The following is a 22,568-nucleotide window of genomic DNA, read 5'->3' on the forward strand; positions in this document are numbered from 1 at the left end:
CTCTGTGTTTCTCAGACCCCTGCCATCTCCAAATGGTACTTCCTATTGATTTACTAAACTTTACAATTATTTGCAATTTTACAATTTATACTTTACAATCATCACCTCATTTGGTTCTGAAAACAACTCTGTGATTGGATTCTACTATTATCCCCACTTTATACATATGAAAACTACTTCAGCAAGAGAGGCTGAGTGAGGTGGTACATAAAGCTATTGAAGGACTGGGGTTTTCCTGTATCCAGATTCAATGTTTGAACCACTCACCACTTAGTTGTCAAGACAGAGAGCTGGGGGAGGAAGGAAAAAGATCTGCCCACTGATTGTACAATCTTTAACAAACAAGGGCTTCATGCCCTTGAACAATTCAGCATACTGCTACCAAAAGGTATCATAAATGATAATTAGGCATTCTAACTCAAGAGGGCATTCTTCAATGAACTGAGGGGAAGGAGGAAAAAAAAAAAAAAAAAAAAAAAATATATATATATATTCCTTTATATATGTGTGTGTGTGTGTGTGTATGTACATAATATATTGAAAAACAGAGAAAAATACATAATAATTATAAAGCAATTAGAGTTTTTTTTTTCCTAAAAGAAAGGGAGAACCATGAATTTGTTTTTTAAATAGCTACACTGGTGACAAATGTGCACATTCAGAATAACATGTTCAAAATCTGTCATGGGCAGGGAGTAGCAATAGGAAGAAGTTGATATTCAAGACCAGGATAACATCTGTAGGACTGGGAGGGAACACTTCATCCAACTTCTTCATTTCAGAGAGGAAGAGACTGAGCTCAGACAGAAAAGCTAAGGGATTCCACAGTCACATAAATATTAAGCACTAAAAGTGAGATTTGAACATAGGTCCTTTGATTCTGGAGGCAAGAATTCTTTCTATTATACTTTAAAACAGTGACGTCAAACACAAATATTAGCAGGCTGACAATTTCTATGATCTAAATAAACTCAGAAAGCCACAAATGAACATCTTCAGTGTCTATTGTGTTTTTACATTTTAAACATATCTCAGTTACATTTTAATCTGGTTCTAGATGCATTTTAATACCACTGCTTTAAAAGTTTACCTTTTTATAATTTTTCTAGAAAGAACTTAAAGCAAATTGAAGTATAATTTAATAATAACCTTTTTTAAAAAACCTTTTAAGGGTTAGTTTTAGTCTTTCGGCTGTTTCAGTTGTGTCCGAATCCATTTGGTACCCCATTTCAGGTTTCTTGGGAGACATACTGAAATAGTTTGCCATTTCTTTCCCCAGGTCATTTGGCAAAAACTGAGGCAAATGGGGTTTAAGTGATTTTTTCAGCTGGTGTCTAAAGCCAGACTTGAACTCGTGAAGATAAGCTTTCTTGATTCCAAACCCAGTGCTCTTTATTCATTACACCATCTAGCTGCCTCATTTAAGTGTTACTATTTGGAGGGAGAGGAGAGGGGGAAGAGTTTAAAATGTAATTTGTAAATTTTTTTAAAATGTTAACATTTTGTTTAAAAAAAAAAAGTATATAAGAAGTTAGGTCTATGGCCAGATGCCATTAAAAATACATTATATGATTCATCAAAATCTAGAGTGACCAAGAATCTCTCCTTATAATTCTGGTCTTAAAGTCATGAATATGAACCAATCATTACTGGCAATGAAGTGAAAAGTGAGGAGAGAACTCAAGAACACAGAGTAGGAGGTGGTAGGAAAATTCAGCTGAGTGTCCCTATCTATGTTCCTGAACACATCAGAATAGTCAGATGGATTAAAATGACAATGACCAACAAACAGGGGCAAACAAAGCCAGAAACATTATCAAACTTTGAGGATAATGCTCCTGTTTTAATTAGTCTTCTAAATTTTTCTCCCTTAAGTAGACACATTTATCCATCATTTCACCTCAAAAGGATTAAATTCTGCTTTTCACAAAAATAAATTAACTAAAGCAACTTTGATTTGAAAAACAAAGCTCCATATGTCAGTGGTTTGGAATGATCAACCAAGAATACTGAGTCACTGGGTCAGGTCTAGTGTCATGTTTCTTATGTATGCTTTAGGTAAACAATAGCTTTCTGTCCAGTTTCAACCTCAAAAACAAAAACAAAAAAAGATGGCTATTTCAAAATATCCTAGTTTCTAAGAACCTAATATCAATGCATATAACTAATGAACTTATTTAACCATCTATTTAGTTTTATTTCTTTCTAGCCTTTATTAACTCTTGGAGTAAAGAGATCCTTTCTCAAATTTACTAACTATAGAAATATTTCATTTATCCAGCATTATGATGTATTCATGTTACACACAAAGAATTTCCTTTCCCCTTTAAGTACTATTTAAAAAATTATAATTTTTTATGATTATTCTGTGAAAATGTATGAAAGACATTTCTATCAATCAATCAAATGCATTTATTGAATGCTTACTATGTGTCAGGCTGAGCACTAGAGATACTAAGAAAAGCATAAAAATCCCCACCCCAAAGAGCTTACAGTGGGGGGGGGGAAAAAAGGGAAGAAAGGAGGCAATGTACAAACAACTATTAACATAAATAATATATACAGTAGTGAAATTTAAGATTTTTTTCTCTTCCTGAAAGTCCTTGAATCTGCTTTTACTCCTTATTTACAGTAAATACTTAGTTTCCTGAAATACTTCAACTTCTCCTGAAAGAGAAGTTATTAACTAAGAACTTCTTTAACCACAAAGGATTCTTTCAGATAAAACCTTCTATTTTATATGGATTTCACGCTGGCAACATAAGTAGTCATTACTGAAACTTAGAAAGAGGTACCTAAAAGGAATAAACTTCCTATACAGTGGGCTGGAGGTCAGTGAATGTAAAAGTATGCAAGAAGCTGTACACAGGGTTATTTGTTTTCAATGCTAGTTAAACAAAGCAAACCACTAGATTCTGATTTAAGAGAAAAAGTGATATTTGAACAATTTTTGCTTATATAAAATTTTTTTCTTAAACATAAATAATACAATCAGAATGGAAACAATAACTCGGGGAAAATCTTTGCAACACATTTCTCTGATAAAGGTTGCATTTCTAACATATATGAGGAAAGGATTCAAATTTATAAGTGTAAGAGCCATTTTCCCAATAGACAAATGAGCAAAGAACTTGAATGGCCAGTTTCCAAAAGAAGCAATCCATGCTATCAATCTGAAGAAACAGGCTCTCTAAATTACTGATAATAAGAGAAATAAAAATTAAAGCAACTCTGAAGTTCCACATTACAACCATTATACTGGCAAAGATGATAAATGGTGGATGGGCTATGGGAAAACAAGGATAAGCGCAACTGTGAATTGGTCTAAATATTCTGGAAAACAATTTGGAACAATACCCAAAAAGTCAGCAAACTTTATATCTTCTAACTGAGCTATAATATTAGGCTTTATACACTAAAGAAATCAAAGAAAGAGGGAGAAAAAAAGGATCTCTATTTATAAAAAATTATTTACAGTAGGTCTCTTTGTGGTAGCCAAAAATGAATACAAGAGGAGATCTTCCTATTGGGGAATGAATGGCTAAACAATTATGTGTGTGTATGTGTGTGTGTGTGTGTGTGTGTACACACATATGTATATACACAGACATTTATGTACACACATACATATTTATTATACATAATTATAATTAATACACATATTTATATATGCATATAAATACTTATTTAAATATAAATATAAAGTAGGGCGTATATAAAGTGAGGACAGATAGCACTGTGTCTGGAGTGAGGAATACTTCCTGAATTCAAAAATGTTCTCAGACACTCAAAGTCCCTTATCCCTGCTTGCCTCAAGCTCCTCATCTGTAAAATGAACTGGAGAAGGAAATGTCAAACCACCCCAGTATCTTTGCTAAGAAAACCCCAAATGGGGTCATAAAGAGGCATAATTAAAACAACTTTACAACACATGTAAAGGGAATATTACTGTATAGTATGAACTACTGAAATGGACAATTTGAGAGGAAACTGGGAGAACCTTTATGAATTGATGGAAGATCAGGGTAAGTAGAACTAGGAAGACAATATTATTAACAATATTAATATTATTAATATTGGGGTAATAGTAACAATAAAGACTACTCAGAGCTTTTAGAACTCTATTCAATAAATGATATACCAGGAATTCAAAAGAATAAAGTTAAAACATGTCACTCATCTCCTGAGAGGTGACAAATATAAAAAACAGAAAGAAAGATAAACATTTTTGGACACAAGTGATCGGGATAATGGAAGTATTTGTTTTGCTGAATTATATGTACATGTATTACTTTTAAATTTTTTTTAATTTTATTTTTAAAAAATTTTTTCAAAGGGTGAGATGGGAGGACAAATTAATTAAAAAAATCATGTTTTTTAATTTAAAAATCATTTTTTAAACTAAAACTTAAAAAATCTGTCCATTGCATTTAAATTTATAGTTTAGCTAATTCAGGGTGAAACACAGCAGACAACTGAGACCTTGACATTTTTAGGTGAGGAATCTTCCATTTCTCAGCTGCTTTGCTCTGAAGTGATTATCTCCGGTACTGGAGAATATGGAGCAATTCGGTAGGCTTGATCACTTATAATTTTGTTGAGTATTTTATAACTTATTATCAGAGCAGTAGCAATTGCAGTAGTAGTATAACTTGAAAAAAGTGTAGTATTTGTTTATGTTGACTGATAACCAAATTGGCTTCAAAGCAGGTGTATAGATTTTCTCAAATGTCTTTTAAGTCTGAAGATGGCATAAAGTAGATCTGAGTAAATATTCCTTTATGAACTGTCTTGCTATATCAATCATTTGATTACATTAGGGATAAATCACAGAATCTTCTAGTTAGAAAGGACTTCAAAGGCCTTCTGTATTTGACCAAGAATACTAGTGATAATATTCCTAACAAAAGAGTCACTAAACTTTTTCTTGGGGACCTCAATTGAGTGGGAACTTGCTACATGCCAAGACTGGACTAATTATTAGAAAGTCACTCCTTATGTGAACTGATCCAACCTAGGACCTAGGAACTAGGCCCAAAGAGCTCTAAAACTGTGCATACTCTTTGATCCATCAGTATTTCTATTGGGCTCATGTCCCAAAGAAGGGAAAAGTATCCACATGTGCAAATATGTTTGTGGCATCCCTTTTTGTAGTGTCAAGAAACTGGAAATTTGGAGAACGACTGAATCAGTTATGGTATATGAATGCTAGGGAATATTATTGTTCTATAAGAAATTATCAGCAGGATGGTTTCAGAGTGTGCAGCAACAGCAAGATTATGTGATAATCAATTCTGATGGACATGGCTCTCCAACAGTGACGTGATTCAGGTCACTTCCAATATACCTGTAATGGAGAGAGCCATCTGCATCCAGAAAGACAATTATGGGGACTGAATGTGGATCATAACATAGTATTTTCACTTTTTTGTTGTTGTTTGCTTGCTTTTTGTTTCCTTTCTCATTTTTTCCTTCATGATAATTCTGCAAATATTTAATATATATTGGATTATTTGCTGTCTAGGGGATGGGGTAGGATGAAAGGAGAAAGAAAAAAATAATTTGGAACATAAGGTTTTGCCAGATCAATGTTGAAAGTTATCTATGCATAGATTTTAAAAATAAAAAGCTTTAATTTAAAAGAAGTCACTTTTTAAATTGGAAAAAAAAAAAAACTGCCTCCCTACAACTTAATAGTCATTGCTCTTGGTTCTTCTGTTGAGAGAGTAGATTTAATTCTTCTTACACAAAAGCCCTTCAAATACTTGAATTTACTCCTCTGTTCCAACTTCTTCTCCCTCTAAAAGAAAAAACAAAAACAATTTTTCTTCTCCAGGAACTCTCCAGTTCCTTCAGCCAGTTTCTGGGTATGGTTTATTTCCTAAATTACTTTGTGACCCTTATTTAGGAAATAAATTACCTTGTGACACTAACTACTTTCCTTTAGTTTGTCAATGTCCTTCCTAAAATGCAACATGCAGACTCTAATCAATCAATCAAAAGACCTTAAGCACCTACTATATGCCAAGTATTCTGTGGGACACAAAAAGGCAAAAAGACAGTCCCTGTCCTCATGAAGCTTATGATTTAATGAGGTGAGACAACATAAAAACAAATATATATAAAACAGGCCATATACAGGATTAATAGAAAATAGGAGAGGGAAAGGATTAGAATTAAGAGGGTTAGGCTTCCTGTAGAAAGTGAGATTTTAGTTGAGACTTAAAGCACAATTCTCCAGATTGACCTGACTAGAGTTCCATGGGACTATCACATTTCTGTTTGTGACACCATCCCTCTTAATGCAACCTACAGCAATCTGATTGTCATATTGCATAGCTGATTCACATTAAGTTTTCAATTCACTAAAATCCCAAGATCTTATTTCATATCAACTATCATGACTTCCCCACCTTCAAGGTCAAGCAATCACCTTTATTCATTCAACATTTCTTATATTCATTTTTTATTATACCACATAATGTCCAATTGTTCTATTCATTAGCTGAAATCAGTACTGAGTGTATGGAAGAAAAAGAAGACAACCATAGCTATAGCTCATAATAAAATGAAAAGCACATTATTATATACTTTAATACAAATAATAAACAATATCTGAACTGGCAGGCTTCTGAGAGTGCAGGTAAGTCAGTCAATAAGTATTTATTTAATGTCTACTATATGTCAGGTACAGTTCTGAGTAAATCACAAATATTATTAAACAGAATATCATCTTACATCCTAAAATCTAGTAATGGGAGGAAAAGAAGCAGCAGCTTCCAAATTTATACATTACCCCAGGCTAAAATAACAAAGGAGACTTGGTCCAATGTAAAAAAAGGGGGAACACGTGCCCAATTTATGTGGAAGAACTAGGAAACTTCTAAGAGATGAGCTAAAAAACTCCCCCACTTTACAAAGGTTTCTTAAACCTCTCTTCTTTACAGACAGATTCACATAGTACCTTGACCTTTCAAAAAGATGCTCTCAGCAGATTTTTTTAGACAACACACATACATGCATATATACATATATGTATGTATACAATATATTTCTCTCTATATAAATATGCAAAACTATATTGATATATTTAAGCATACTTTACATAATTAAAAATATAACCATATCTTATATATAATTACATTTAGAAATATATCTATATATTTTAAATATAAAAATTTTCATTATATTTATATTAATAGTGCTTAGCAATAACATGTTTTATTTAATAGGCATTAAATATATAAAGAGCTCATCTATACATATATATGTATATAACACATATAATACATGCATCTATTTTTTTTTGTTTAAATAAAATAAAAATTACCTCCACTGAAATAAAACAAAGAAATACTTTGCTGGCTTTTTAGTACAATTTCTCTATACTAAGATTATACATCTTAACCCCAAATCCTTACAAATACAACATTCCAAAATGAAACCACCAGTAGCAAACACTTTAATAATAATAAAATAATAACTATCATTTATGTCTCTGGTTTCCTTAAGACTCAGCTCAAATACCACCTTCTGTAAGAGGCCCTTTCTGCTCCACTCAGTTGCTTTCTTCTCCAAGGTTACCTTGATCCTATTTTGCATATGTTTTGAATATTGCTACATAAATCTGGGTTGTCTTTCCCTAATCACATAAATACTTTCCACATGCACTCTTGCGCATATACTCAGCATCTAGTCCCAGCTCTGGCACATAAAAGGTGCTTAAAAAAGGCTTCTTGGCTAATGATTTGCTGTTCCACAGCTTACAAAGCATTTGTCATAAAATACATCATCTCGTTTCATCTTCGTGACAACCCCTCAGAAAGAAGTTAAGTATTTTGATCTGGAACTGTGATTTCATGGTTGTATGAAATTCTTTTGGCTAATAAGGAGTTTAACTGACCTTATATGTTATAGGTGAGACTTGAAACCAGGCCTTAAGGACTCAAATTTCAGTTGCAATGTTCTTTCCTTTAAAACACACTAACTTCAGGCAAAGACCCATCCACAGACAAGAGTCTGATTAATAGATGAAAGAATAACAATTCTAAAATCCAGTAGCAACAAGCACAATTTAAAAATATTTAATTTCGACAACATATTCAGAGAGAGAGAGACTGAATATGGATCAATGCATACTATTTTCACCTTTTGCTTGTTTTCTTTCTCCTGGTTTTTCCCTTTTGATCTGATTTTCTTCCACAACTATGAGAAATATCAATATTTTTTAAATTGCACATATTTAACCTATGTCAGATTGCTTGCTCTCTTGGGAAGGAGGGAGTGGGAGGGGTAAAAACCTGAAACATTAGTCTTACAAAAATGAATGTTAAAAATTATCTTTACATGTATTTAGAAAATAAAATACTATTGAAAAAAAATTTTAATTTAAAAATAAAATAAATGGAAGGGAACAATACTCAATTTTCTTTTTAAAAAATCAAGGCAGCCAAATTTTCATTGGAAAGGGGGCTTTGTGCCAAAAACAAATAAATAAATAAATAAATCAGCCATGTGTGAGAGGCTTTGATGGGAGAATTATACATCATAAGAGTTTTTAAAAAATAAGACAAAGCTAAACTATTAATATGGAAAGGCTTACATGAACTGATGCTGAATGATGTAAGCAGAACCAAGAAAACATTCTACACAGTAACAAGATTCTGTGATGATCAGCTGTTATAGACTTAGTTCTCAACAATAGTAATCTAAGACAATTCTAAAAGACTTGGGATAGAAAATGCCATCCACAGCCAGAGAAATAATTTTTTGGAGATTGAATACAGATTGAAGGATACTATTTTCATTGTTTTTTCTTTCTCATGGTTTTTCCCTTTATTCTGATTTTTCTTTCTCAACATGACTAATGTGGAAATACAATTAATATGATTGTACATGTATACCCTATTCTGCATTGCTTACTGTCTTAGAGAAAGAAGTAAGAGAAAGGATTTAGAACTCAAAATCTCATATAAATGTTGAAAACTATTAGAAAAAAATGAATAAAAATGCTATTAAGTGTTTTAAAAAACAAACAATTGGCTAAATATCTATAATTTCATCTTGAAGATACCTGTTTGAGTTACTAATTGTGACTAAGTAAATGGAGTAAGAAAGGGAACCAGATAGCAGGTAAAAGGTGAGACTCAAACCCAGGCTCCTTCTGACTTTTAAAAGCAGTTCTCTCTCCACTAAATCTTCTACAATTAGGAACAAATGACTTGGCATATATATTTTATTTTTCATAAGGCAGTCATATGATGTAGAGGATAAAGAATATAGAAGTTAGAAGTAAGGAAGACCTGACTTTAAATCCAACCTTGTAATTACTGTCGCCCTGGGCAAGTCACTTAATCTGTTTCTATTTCCTCATGTGTAAAATGTATTTAAGCATAGAAACTACCTCAAAAGTGGTTGTGAGGATTAAAAGAATGTGTGTGTATGTGTGTGTGTGTGTGCACACTCATATATATGTAAAGCATTTTGTCAATCTGAAAGTATTACATAAATAATAATTGTAATTATTTTTATTATTATAAGGACTATATATGATCTGTAAAAATCTTTCAAAGGTGACTGAGGTAATCCTGAATATTTCAGAATTATTTTTATTAAGTTGAAGAACATTTGGGGGGAGGTAACTGTCATCTCAGAAATTCTGTAATAAAACCTACTATGGATTTATTCACATTAAATTTATCAAACTAACAATTACCACAATTTAAGATCCCACGTCGTGACCAAAGAGTATTTTTGAGACTATTTTCTAGCTCTTATCTATTAAACATTGTCACTTTTATATAATCTAAACTGGATTTAATGATAAACTTTATCACTATACCTAGAATTAGATTTAAATCCTGAATCTATCAAAGGAACTGTCACAGTACCAAAAAAATTTGAATGGAAAATTGGTCATGAATGAAATAAAAAAAAATTTTTTTAACTAAATGAATGAGAAGCACAATGATTCAGGATGACTAAATAATTTTAAATGGATTTCAAGTTCTTTGCCTCTGTCTATACACATATTTCTAAAAGTGTTGATTTGAAAATGTTTTTTTTTTATCTTGATCAAGATAACTTATGCAAGATACAACTAATCTACTCCTGAAATTAAGAAATTAAGCTATTCTGGTAATAATTCAAAGATAAGGAAGGTCTGCAAACTGCAAAAGTGATATTACTTTTTCAACCATGCTAAAGGTAGCATGATAATCATGGGGTGGAGGGGAGGGAGAAGGTGCAGTGGAGAGAAGAGGTAAGTCAAAGAAAAAAAAATAGAACATGAAGACAGCTATTCTACTGTCCTTTCTTTTTAGTGTCTCTCCACTCCTCACACTTTTACTAATACTCCTTTGTATGATATTGAGAGGGGTTAGAGAAAAATTAGAAAATAGGTGCTTTCCAAAAGCCATATGAAATATCCATTAGGTATTAAAACGAACAAAATCCAAAAGACAGATGTTGTCTGAGCAGTCAATCAACAAGGATCCTACAGCTGGCATGTATTTAATATGATAGAGTGTCACCCCAAGTGGGCTACATAAACCTTATGTAACCTACAGCTGTTAATGCCGGTGCATGATATATGGTTATTGTTAGCATCTTTCATTAGACCAGCTTTTTCTGTGCCCTATTTTCATGCTTCTACAAATGAATAGTGCCTCTGATCAAATGCTTTCTTTTATAAGATAAATATATCTATTTTTTTCAAACCATATCACAACAGTAAGGTCACATATTTTTTTCTTTCCATAGGTATCTGCAGAACTCATTTCACAACAAACAAATCCAGTAAGCTACAAAAATTTACACCAACCTGACCTATTTTGAAGGGGAAAGAATTATAGTCATCATAAAAACAGATCCATCCTAAATCTTGTTTTGTTTCAAGTGAAATACATTAGTAGAATATCTGTATCCAATTATTTAATAAATCTTAAGCATAACATTCAACCTAACATCCCATTAAATTGCTAACGGAAGACAATCTTGCAATCTATTCTTTTCATTCTTTTTCTTTTTCATCTTTCAGCGAGCACAAGCTGCAAGCATGGACTCCTACTCATAAAAAAAGCCAGTTACATACATATCTAAACAATTTAAATCTGCAGCAAATCTTGACTATTTAAGAAATGGTATCCATTGTACACATAAAAAAAGAAGTGTCATTTAACACAGCAAGCAAAAAAAAAAAAAAAAATTAATTCATTTGGAAATATGTCCAAAATAAGATTTGGAATGTTTCTTTTATCAAAACATAAAAGGCAAAAATAGATGTGTATTTTTTTTTTTTAATTAAATGACCCCAAACTGTCATTAGGCAGATTTTCACACAGAAGAAACTAACCAGAACCCAACAGCTATAATTCAAAATTAAAGGGAAACATTAAGATTTACAATGATTTCATTTTCCCATTATCATTTTTGTTAAAAGCCTGTCTGCACAAAGCTGTGAAAGCATACAAACACTATTTTCTAAATTAATTTTCATGCACACCTTTCATTTAAATAATTTTCCATTCTGATGCGGCTGCTGACTCACCATTCTTTGAATATTCACAATCAGGGCTCCAAGAGTCAAAATGTCTGTTTCTTACTGCTATTACTAAAAAAGAAAAAGAAAGGAAAGAAAAGGAAAGGGAAAAGGTCTTCCTCTGATGCTGGCGTTCTTTACCCTGTCTGAGGGGGAGACTAATCTGCAGGGAAGCCAGCTCTGCAGAAATCTATTTCACACTGTGCAATGCTGAAAAATACCAGAGCTACCAGTCATAAGTAAAGCTATCAGGACTGTAGATTTCAACCTAGAAAACAGTTTTCTTCTAGATCCTGTGTGCATTTTGCCAACTGTGGAAAACAAAAGATGCTAAAAAAAAACACACAAACAATTGGCACGCCACACAGACACACACACACAGACACACATATATTCTCTCTCTCTCTCTCTCTGTCTCTCTTTCTCCCCAGAATCAATACTCCCACCTGCATTAATTTTCATTTTCAGAAACCTCAGGCAGAACAATAAACAAGGAACATGGTTGCAAATCACCCCATAGCATACCCACAGCAGTTTTTGAGGGGAACTGACAGGCAGCCTTGACATAAAAGACAGGAGAACAAAAGCAGTATTAATTACGATGGCAAAACAGGGAAGAAATACCAAGTGATCAATTAAACCTCCTTTCCCATTTACGAATCCAATGCTTCAAAAGGAAAACACCGGAATTCCTTACCTGCTCCTCACCTCTGTGCCTGCTGGATGCAGAGGCTCAGCATGCTTGCAAACACAGCAGTGAGATGCAGGACCATACAGAATGGATTTTGTTTCAGCCTCTGTATCTCATTGACTGTAACACAGAGGATTTTCAAAGCCATCCCTCCCTCACAACAGCTGGCTTGTTTTTGCTTGCTGCCACATGATTGACAAGTTCATACAAGCTCTGTCAACTTTAACCTTGATGACTGAAAGCTCAGTTTGTATTCCATGTTACATCACTGAGAACTTCTGACCTTAGGGAGAAAAGCTCCAAAGACTTCAAAGCTTAAATTGTCTTTTAAAAATCCAAATGGCTTGTGTCTTTCTTTTTATAATACAAAAGGGAAAATTATATTTTAAATTCTAACTGCACCAATTCTAGAAGACTTGACATAGTTTTGCCATCCTGTCCTAGGTATCTAATAGATATTTTCCATTTCATATTAAAGCCAATTCATGAAAGTAAGTGTAAGAAAAATCTATCTCAAATCTATACCCTTGGGTCTATTATAAATCCAATCACAAAATATTTCTTTTGTATAAAAGATTTCAAACTAGACATAATTAAACAACTACTGGATTGAATACTTAGTAAAGGCCAAATACTGAGTTAAGTGATAATAATTAAACAACTACTGGATTAAATACCTAGTAAAGGCCAACTACTTAAGTGATACGGCAGATATGTCTTTTAAAAAGTAATCATTGACCAGTAAATTTAGAAGTAATCTCTATTTAGAAGCAGCTGCTATAATCTTGCTACCCCTATGCTCAGTCTGCCTTTTCTTCTCCTGGCTTCCCCTAAGGTCCTAACCTTTGGACTTTTGCTCATGATGCTTCTTCCCCCATTTTCTTCACCTGTCAATATTACAAACTTCCTTCAAAATCCGAGTTAAAAATGGAAATTCTATGCTGAGGGGATTGAGAAAAACAAGTTCACGTACTGCTAGTGGAAATTGAAAATGGCAGAATCTTTTTTTCCCCCATAATTTTTACAGTAACTTGGAAAAGTGGTTAACATCATGCCCTCTGAATCAGTTATATTACTAAATCAATTTGGCAAGACAGAATGTTGTATAGAAGGGGGAAGGGGAGCTATTCAATATTTGTAGTAATATTTTTAATGGCAATCCCCTTGAAAATTTAAATATTTATAATAATTGAAAATAATAAAAATTACAATAATAAGAGAATGATTGAATAAAAAATTACAACAATAAGAGAATGGTTAAATAAATTTTGGTATTTTAATTAACAGAATATAATAATATAGTTACCCTTTCCCCACTCTGCTATAACTAGTTTTATCCCCCATGCTTGAAATATACTCCCTCCTCATCCTCAACCTTCTTGCAATTCCTTGTTCTGTTCAAGACTTTGCTCATATAATCTACATTGAGTCTTTCTTTAATCCCCACCAATTATTGGTGCTTTCTCCCTCACCAAATAATTTTGTAAATGTTTTATATTTAATTTAATAAATTTTATATTTTCTTTGAAGAAAAGACTTCTATATCCCTATTGTCTGGAATGGCAGTAAGCCTATAGTAAGAGCTTTAAAAATTTAAATTGATTTAACTAAGTGAAACACAAAGAAACCTGGAGAAAACTTTAAGAAATGATGCAAAGCAGGGGATGGGGGTGGGGGGTGGGGGGGAACAAAGACTCAGAAGTATACTATTTTATCCATGAACACTTCTTAGATTAAAATTATTCTTCTCAGAACTCGCTGTACATCATTATCGAAATTTTCATTTGTTCATCTTAGTTTCCAAAACAGAACTTAACCTGTCAAGGGCAGATATGCTTTTTTTCATTTGTGTCCCCAAAGAACCCAGAATTAGTGAGAATTATAAACTCATATGAGTTTATGAAATAGGAAAGCATCTATTGATCTGAAGCATCAAGGTAGCCTGAGGAAGAGATGGGAGGTATCATATACCAGACAAGCCAACCTTGCCCATCACAATGGAGACAATCCAGCATCCTGAATCCAAGAGCCTTGGGTTTAACAATGTCCCCTCAATCCATCAGACCTGCCACACACAGTTCAGCCACCACAGCCATCTCTGAGAAGGGAAAATCATGGTGGAGAAGAATCATTTCCACTTCCACTTCCACAGCTATTGACCAACTGCCCTCAGGAGGAAGATAAGCACAAAGGGTTGGGAGTAGGACTACAACTCCCTCGCTCCAGGACCCCACTCCAAACACTAATCCAGCTTCCAGGACAGTCCTCTCATCAACCATCTGCCAACTAATAGACTGCCACAGGAAAGGCAAGGTAGCCCATTGGAGCTAGCAAAATAGCCTGAGGGAGAGACAAAGGGCAAGGGAAGTCATTGGCCATCCTCCTCTACTCCCCGCCCTTGACCATCACCTTCCATCAGACTTTTCCAAAGACAGCTCAAGACCCCAAACATAAGAGCCTTGGGAAGAGCAATGATTCTAGCATCCATTACCTTGCACCCATCACCTGGGACAAGAGGCAGCTTGTGGCTAAAACGTTTCATCCTGCAGTTACTATTGAAGACTTTGATAGAATGGTTCATGCCATCAGTGTCCTTGCACTGTCAAAGGGTTCAGCATCAGAATCATCAACATTTGTACAACAGCTCAAAAACATCTGATTTTTATCAGAGAAGATGGCATGAAAGAAAAGGATATTAACATGTTTTGCTGCTACATCCTACATTCCATCTGATTTAAAACTGAAGTCTTCCTTGGAACTCCTTGGGTTAAGAATTACCTTATTTTTCCATGTGTATCCTCAAAATTTAGCATAGTGCTTTGCCTATAAAAAATTTCAATATTTATTCATTATGTTCCAAGTATGTTGTTAGTTGATAGTAAACAGGTAAGTAAAATGGTCCCTATCCTCAAAGAGTTTGATTCTACAAAAAGAAAGATAGCACATATAGGCTAGAGGAATATTTTGGTGGTAATAATTTGATAATTGTTCTCAGAGAAAGAGTAGGCAGTGAAGTACAGGTATGCATGTCAATGGCAAGGGAGTACTGAAGTGCGTCTGGGAACTAGGAGTCCTGGGTCTCAAATGGAGACTGGAATACAGGAACGTGATAGCATAAAAAGCAGGGGGAAGTGAGGAATACAGGGGTATATGGTTCCAGGCTATCTATCTATCTATCTATCTATCTAGTTGGGTAGATAGATATAGTAAATGCTCATCAAATAAAAGCCACAGAGAAGCTTGAAGTGTCAAGTAACAGGTAAGAAGAGAGGTTGGCACTGAGGAGAATAGCAATATAAAGATATAAAATTCAAGCTAATAATAAAAAATTCAAGCCTTAAATGTTTTCAACAAATTACATTCAAGTCTTTTTTATTGCCAAATTATTTTGAAACTGTTGAAAAATCCTCATAAAAAAGGAATAGAATAATTATAAGAATAATAATTTATACACCTACATGAATTTTCCTGTAAGACTTACAAATATAATTATTTAAATTTATATAATACCAAGAAAATTCCTCCAAACCAGTCCATCTTTAAAAGTTAATTTCTACTAAACACTATTAATTGCAAGTGCTTTGTAAACCTAATAGACCAATTACAGTATAACTATTAAAATTTGTTACAAAAACACACTCCTTCTAAACTTTAAAAGTTAATTTCCCACTGCTAAACTCCATTAATGACTTATTAAGCTTAAAAGCATGACTTGGTATAATGTAATTTGTGGTTCAAAACAGACTAGCAAAACTTAAAAACTGATATTACATTATTAAGTGCATATATACACACATATTAAACATACTACCTAGGGAATTTATATTTATACTATTTATATTACCTTTAATTCCCCAAAGAATTAACATTATTTGATAACATATCCCTTTTAAAATATATTTCTATTACAGATAATATATATTATATATAATAAACATATACATTACATATACAATATAAATATGCATGCGTGTGTATTAATAGATAAAGATGTATGAGAGACAATATGCATAGAGAGCTGGCTTTCAAGTTACGAAGTCTGACTTCTAACACATGCTTAAGGTTTGAGACCTTAAGTTGAAGAGCAGATGTCGGTCTTAATTGGTATAGGATTCTCCAGGAACTTTATACCCTGATGAAATCAGATATGGAATTATTTTTTTTTTAAAATGGCACCAACCAAAATTTAACTCACACCTTCCATGCCACCAATTACAAGGACAACCCTTTCTTTCCCATCCCTTCTTTTCCTTCTTCTTCCTACTTTTCTTTCCAGTTCCTAATTCACCTACATGTTAGAAATCAGGGTCTCTTATCAGTAGCTATTGGTAAGATGAGATAAATATCTGTTCCAAAAATATTTTTGCTATATTTAAATATAAAAATATTAGGATTAGGAATCTAGTTACTATTTTTTATAACATTTTGATAGGCAGGTGTTTTTCAGTTTCCTCTTCTGAAAATGATTTCCCACCTATTCAAAATTGGGCTTGCAAATTATTTTAAGGCACCTTTCATTTGAAAATAAAGTCTTGAACACTTTCCTATGTTGTTTCAAAAGAAAGTAACAAATGCACCAAATACACACCCTTAACAACAAAAAGAACCTTCTATGTCTATGGAAAAAGTCACTTTGAGAGCGGGTAGTATTGAAAGATGATGGGATAAGCATCTGATTAGACTTCCAGATCCAGTCAGCAGCTAACTATGTAATTTCTAGAAACCATTTAAGTAAGGCCTCTGACCTCGGGTTCCTGTCCACTAAAATGAGGGGCGTTAGACTATATAATCTAAGACCCCTTCCAGCTCTTTAAAAAAAAAAAATGATATATAGAATCAGATTACATTCTTTGCAAGTAATATATTCCAGCTTTAGGCCATTTCTCTCCTCCCAGCTTCCCCAATCTTTCTCTCTGCCCCTTGCAGCCCCCTTCTCACATTGACAAGTTGCTTACCACGAAGCAGTACTAGAGGGGTATGGTGACTAAGTCCAGAGAGTGAAGTTGGGATGGTCTGGACTCTTCCTCAGAATGCAGGTTCAGGATATATGCTTCCCTATCTAGACTTTTGTCACCATACTCTTACAATCGTATTAATGTTCTATCTTTGCTCATTAGAATATAAGCTCTCCTCTGAGAGCAAAGAGTATCTAAATTTTTGCTTTTATTTATATCTCCATCATATTTAATTAACATTTGTAAAGTTGATATTATATAATAGACTACCCAGATTCTCTATATTCTTCTCCACTGAATCTTTGAAAAATCCTCCAATGTAACTTTGGACAATGTGCTATTCTATGACTCATATTCATCCAACATTGCCTGAAGATAATCGGCTTTAAAAGATGGACTTTTATTTCAAGGAAAAGCTTAGGGTCATTAAAAGGATTGTACAGTAACATTTGTCAACAGAAGAACCTTATAATCTATAAGGAAACCCACTACTATTTGAATTCTAAAATATACATCACCCACATGGTGGCAAGCGGCCTGTGTCTCCTTGTTTTATGCTTCATTTGAAATTAATAAACAAGAAAGCTGAACTAAGTTATCTCTATATCTTTTAAAGAATTTAATATGATTGTGTAATGTAGAGAGAAAAAATACCTAGTTAGTAGCAGTTTGGTTTACTGGATCAACACTCTCTCTCTCTTTCTCTCTCTCTCTCTCTCTCTCTCTCTCTCTCTCTCTCTCTCTCTCTCTATATATATATATATATATATATATATATAAAATTTTCAAAGCATCAAAAGACAGCATTTTCTTGTAGAAAATGAAAAAATAAAGACATTATCTATCACTATTTCTAAGAGAAATATAACCACTGCAAAAAATTTATCATTGGTCAGGAATGTCACTGATTAACTCTTTAACCTTGTGTGTTTTCCATGCCAAAAGGAATGACCTAGCAACCAAAAGCAAAACTAAAATACAAGCATTTTGCAAATCATTACAGAGTGAGGAAAAGAGAAGATTATGAGCATAGCTGCCTCACAAAACAGCAAAAGAAAAAAAAAAGACAATTGAAGGAGAAGTGAACCTACAGTTGAGTTTGATCTAAATCCCCCAGCATTCAGATCACCCTGAGGACATAATTGATACCAGTACATGAGGTAGTATAATGGATGGAATACTGGGTCTGGAGCAGGAAAAGGTGAATTCAAATCCAGTCTCAGACCTAGCTTTATGACTCTGAGCAAGTCACTTAAACTTGCTGTAAAATTTTTGTACCAGTTTCTTGTTTTCCTTCTAATTTTGGCTGCTTAGTTTTGTTTGGGCAAAAGATTTTTTTAGTTTCATATAATCAAAATTATTTAGCTTATTTCCCATGATCTTCTGTATCTTTTCTAACTCTTCCCCTATCAATAGATCTAACCTTCTCTCCCATGCTCCCTAATTTAGTTATCACCATTTATGTGTAAATAATTTATCCATTTTTGACCTTATCTTGGTATATGGTGTGAGATGCTGTTCTAAGTCTAGTTTCTGCCAAATTGCTTTTCAATTTTCCCAGCAATTTTTGTCAAATTAACTCCTAATTTTGAATCTTTGGGTTTACCAAACACTAGATTACTATGGGATAGTAATAACTTTTGTAAAACTTTTAGCACTTTTTACTGTCTAGCACACAGTGATTCTTTCTTGCCTTTCCTTACTTGTAGATGAAATGATCCATCAACAAAAGGATATGAAATGAAAGAATTTTTTTCTCTGGCATTTCTTTTGCAATCAAATTTCAATTTCAATCAAATTGCAATCAACTAATAGTTAAAGTACCATAATTTAGTACCGATGGCACTTAAGCAGAGGAGATGAACTTGTAAACCCATATAGAAGTTCATGATGTAGAAGATACAATTTTAAAAGCACTTGAGGAAATAAAATTTAGATGGCTTAAAGTGGGAAAAATAACAAGAAAACCTGAAAAGAAAATGACCTGATAGACAATTACTACTAACTTCTAGGTTTATTTCCTTATCTCTATAAATTGAAAGTTTCTATAGTGAGATCCACAGTGATGCAAGAGATCACATTCATAAAAATAAAAAAATAAAAAATAAAAAAACACAACTAAATAAAAAACCAAGCGGATAAAGAATGCATATTGTCCAGACTATGTCACGCATTTGAATAAATAATTTCTTGAGTACTAATATATTGGACAGGTACTACATAGAAGGACAATGAGCTGGGCCCAGAATTGAAAAACACAAGATTAGACTGAATTATATTTGGAAAATTGCACCGTAATGAGGATGATGATGTTCAATCGTTTTTCAGTTATATCTTTCTCTTTGTGACCCTATTTGGAGTTTCTTTGCAAAGACAATGAATAGTTTGCCACTTCCTTTTCTGACTCATTTTACAAATGAGTAAACTGAGGTAAACAGGATTAATTTACTTTCACAAAGCTAGGAAATGTCTGAGGCTGAATCTTAGGAAGATGAGTCTTCCTGATTCTAGACCTGACACTCCATCCACTGTATCATTTAGCTGCTCACAACTACTACTATTAATTCTATATAGTGCCTACTATGTGTCATTCCACTTTTCTAAGCACTTTACATATGTTACCTCATTATATCCTCATAACAACTTTGAAAGGTAGTTTATATTACTACACTTTAGGATTATAATTCAGGAAACTGAGGCAAAGAAAGGAGACTTGTCTAAGGACATATAGCTATAGTCAATACTTCCAAAATGTATATTTTTATTCTATTAGTACTATTCTACTCCTGATAGAATAAAAGATCACCTTTTAAAAAACACTAATGTCTTCTGTTATATTATTAAAACTTCAAGTCATAAAACACTCCAAATAGTAGAACAATAAAAATTGGAGGTGACACAAAAATCACTGGATAGATGTATGGTGGGTATACGTAAGTTTCAGTGGATCTCCAAAATAAGAGAGAAAACTATATAAAAGACAAAATAAAAAAGTACTTAAAATGGTAAAGGATATAGGAAATGCAATAAAAATGGGAGGATACCAAGTCCAATTTTTACACTGATCAACATGAAATATTGTAAGATCAAACAAATAGGGCAGATCTTCAAATGGAGGATTTGTGGAAAGACAAGGACAAAAAAAAAAGTCACATAAAGTAAGATATGACTAGGTTGTGGTTAAAATTCAGAAGAATTCAGAAGAAAGTCTCTACCCAGTAAAATTGTAATTCTACTAAAGCACAATGAAAATAAGAATAATAATCGCTCCTATCAATAGAGTAGTTTGCATTCCACATAGTAATTTCTTGATCACAACCTATGAAGTGCATAGAGCAAGTATGGATTGTTCTGCTTTACTGAGGAGGAAACTGAAGCTCTGAAAAATCAAAAGACTGGCTTCAGATCACACGGTTAGTTTGTGAAATAGCTAGGATTAATTATTAGGTCTCCTAATTTCAGATCCAAAATATTGTTTTGTTTTTTCCTACATTATATTCAATCAAGGAATATTCATTTTATGTTCTGTAACTTTACTAGAGTTGTTAATTGTTTCTAGTAGTTTTTAGTTGATTCTCTAGGATTCTCTAAATATAGCATCATATCTACTGCAAAGAATGATAATTTTGTTTATTACTCTAATTCCTTCCATTTCTTTTTTCTTCTCTTATTTCTGAAGCTAACATTTCTAGAGCAATATTAAATAGTAGTGGTGACAGTGGACAACCTTGTTCCACCCCTGATCTTATTGGAAATGCTTCTAGTTTATCCCCATTACATATAATGCTGTCTGATAGTTTTAGATGCTACTTATCATTTTAAAGAAAACTCCATTTATTCCTATGCTCTCTAGTGTTTTCAAAAGGAATGAGTGTTGGATTTTGCCAAATGCTTTTTTGCATCTACTGATATAATCATATAATTTCTGTTAGTTTGGTTATTGATATAATTAATTGTACTAATAGTTTTCCTGATATTGAATCAGCCCTGCATTTCTGGTATAATTCCTACTGGTATAAATATATACCAGTGTATTATCCTGGTGATAAACAGCAGTAATCTCTTTGCTAATATTTTATTTAACATTTTTATATTAGTATTCATTAGGGCCCTTCCTGGTTTAAGTAGTACCATATCTGTTGTCATAAAAAGAATTTGATAGGAGTCCTTCAAGAAACATTCATTAAGGCTTACTCTGTACATGGCATTTTGAGAAGTTCTAGGGATAGAGACAGAATCAAATAAGCATATATGTAAGTTATTAAAGTATTAATACACTTCTGCAGGAAGCCTTTCCCAATGTTCCATCTCTAGTGTTTTTTTCTGTGAGATTAACTTCCATCACGTCTGTATATATCCTGTGTGTATCAAGTTACTTATATGCTATTCCCTCCATTAAAATGTTTGAGGCAGCTGGATGGCATAGTGGATACAGCATCTACTCCAGAGTCCAAAGGATCCGAGTTCATATCTGACCTCAGAGGCTTAATAGCTATGTATCCCTAGGCAAGTCACTTAACCAGGATTGCATCCTTCCACCCTGCCCCCCCCCCCCAAAAAAAATACTAGAAGCTCCTAAAGGAAAGGATTTCCCCCCTTTCTCTTATCTCTACCAATTAGCATAGTGCCTTGCACATAATAAGTATCTAATAAATTGTTGCTGAATAACTGACTTTGAAAGCTTTAAATCATTATATATAGTAGCTGGATGGCAAAGTAGGTAAGAGTACCTTCCTGGAATCAGGAAGACCTGAGTTCAGATCATTTCACTTCTGCTTGGGTCAGTTTCCTCATTTGTAAAATGGAAATAATAACAGTACCTTCCCCACAAGGTAATAAGGATTAAATGAGATGATAACTGTATGATAACATTTAGCTTTTGCTGTGTGTAAAAACCTACCACAAAATAACTAAAAAACAAAGTATGTCAATTTATCCGGGCCCTTTTTCTCCAGCTATTTGGATATAAATACAAGAGGGAATAAGGTTGCTGTTGGACTGTGTTTTATTTTGTTTTGTTTTAAAGTAAGACAAAAGGAAATCAGGAGATTACTTTCCCAAACAGCAGTTTAATGTTATGGATTGTTGTTCCTGTGGATATATATATATATATCCCAAAAAAACAAACAAACAAAAAAAAAACACCTTCAAGTACAATGAAGAGTTACTTCTCCACTGAAAGTTCTGAGCATGCCACAGTTGTGGCAAAACTATGTGTAATGCTATTAATCTAAAACACAAAAACTCTAGGCTCAAACCTTGCCCTAGGGTTCTGAATAACTGAGAACTGGATGCATCGTTATTCTGGCAAATCTGCTCAGAATTGAAATTTTCAATTGACTACTGAGGAAATTTAAAATTAAAGGATTTTTCCAACATAACA

General features: G+C 33.2%; 1 protein-coding gene across 4 annotated transcripts in view; it reads right to left on the bottom strand.

Moving 5' to 3' along the window:
• SHROOM2 (shroom family member 2) overlaps positions 1 to 22,568 on the bottom strand; it is a 226,178-nt gene that overhangs the window by 36,753 nt on the left and 166,857 nt on the right. The gene's annotated exons all lie outside the window — the stretch shown is intronic.

This window comes from Sarcophilus harrisii, chromosome 3 (assembly GCF_902635505.1).
Source record: "Sarcophilus harrisii chromosome 3, mSarHar1.11, whole genome shotgun sequence".
Classification (NCBI taxonomy): Eukaryota; Metazoa; Chordata; class Mammalia; order Dasyuromorphia; family Dasyuridae; genus Sarcophilus; species Sarcophilus harrisii.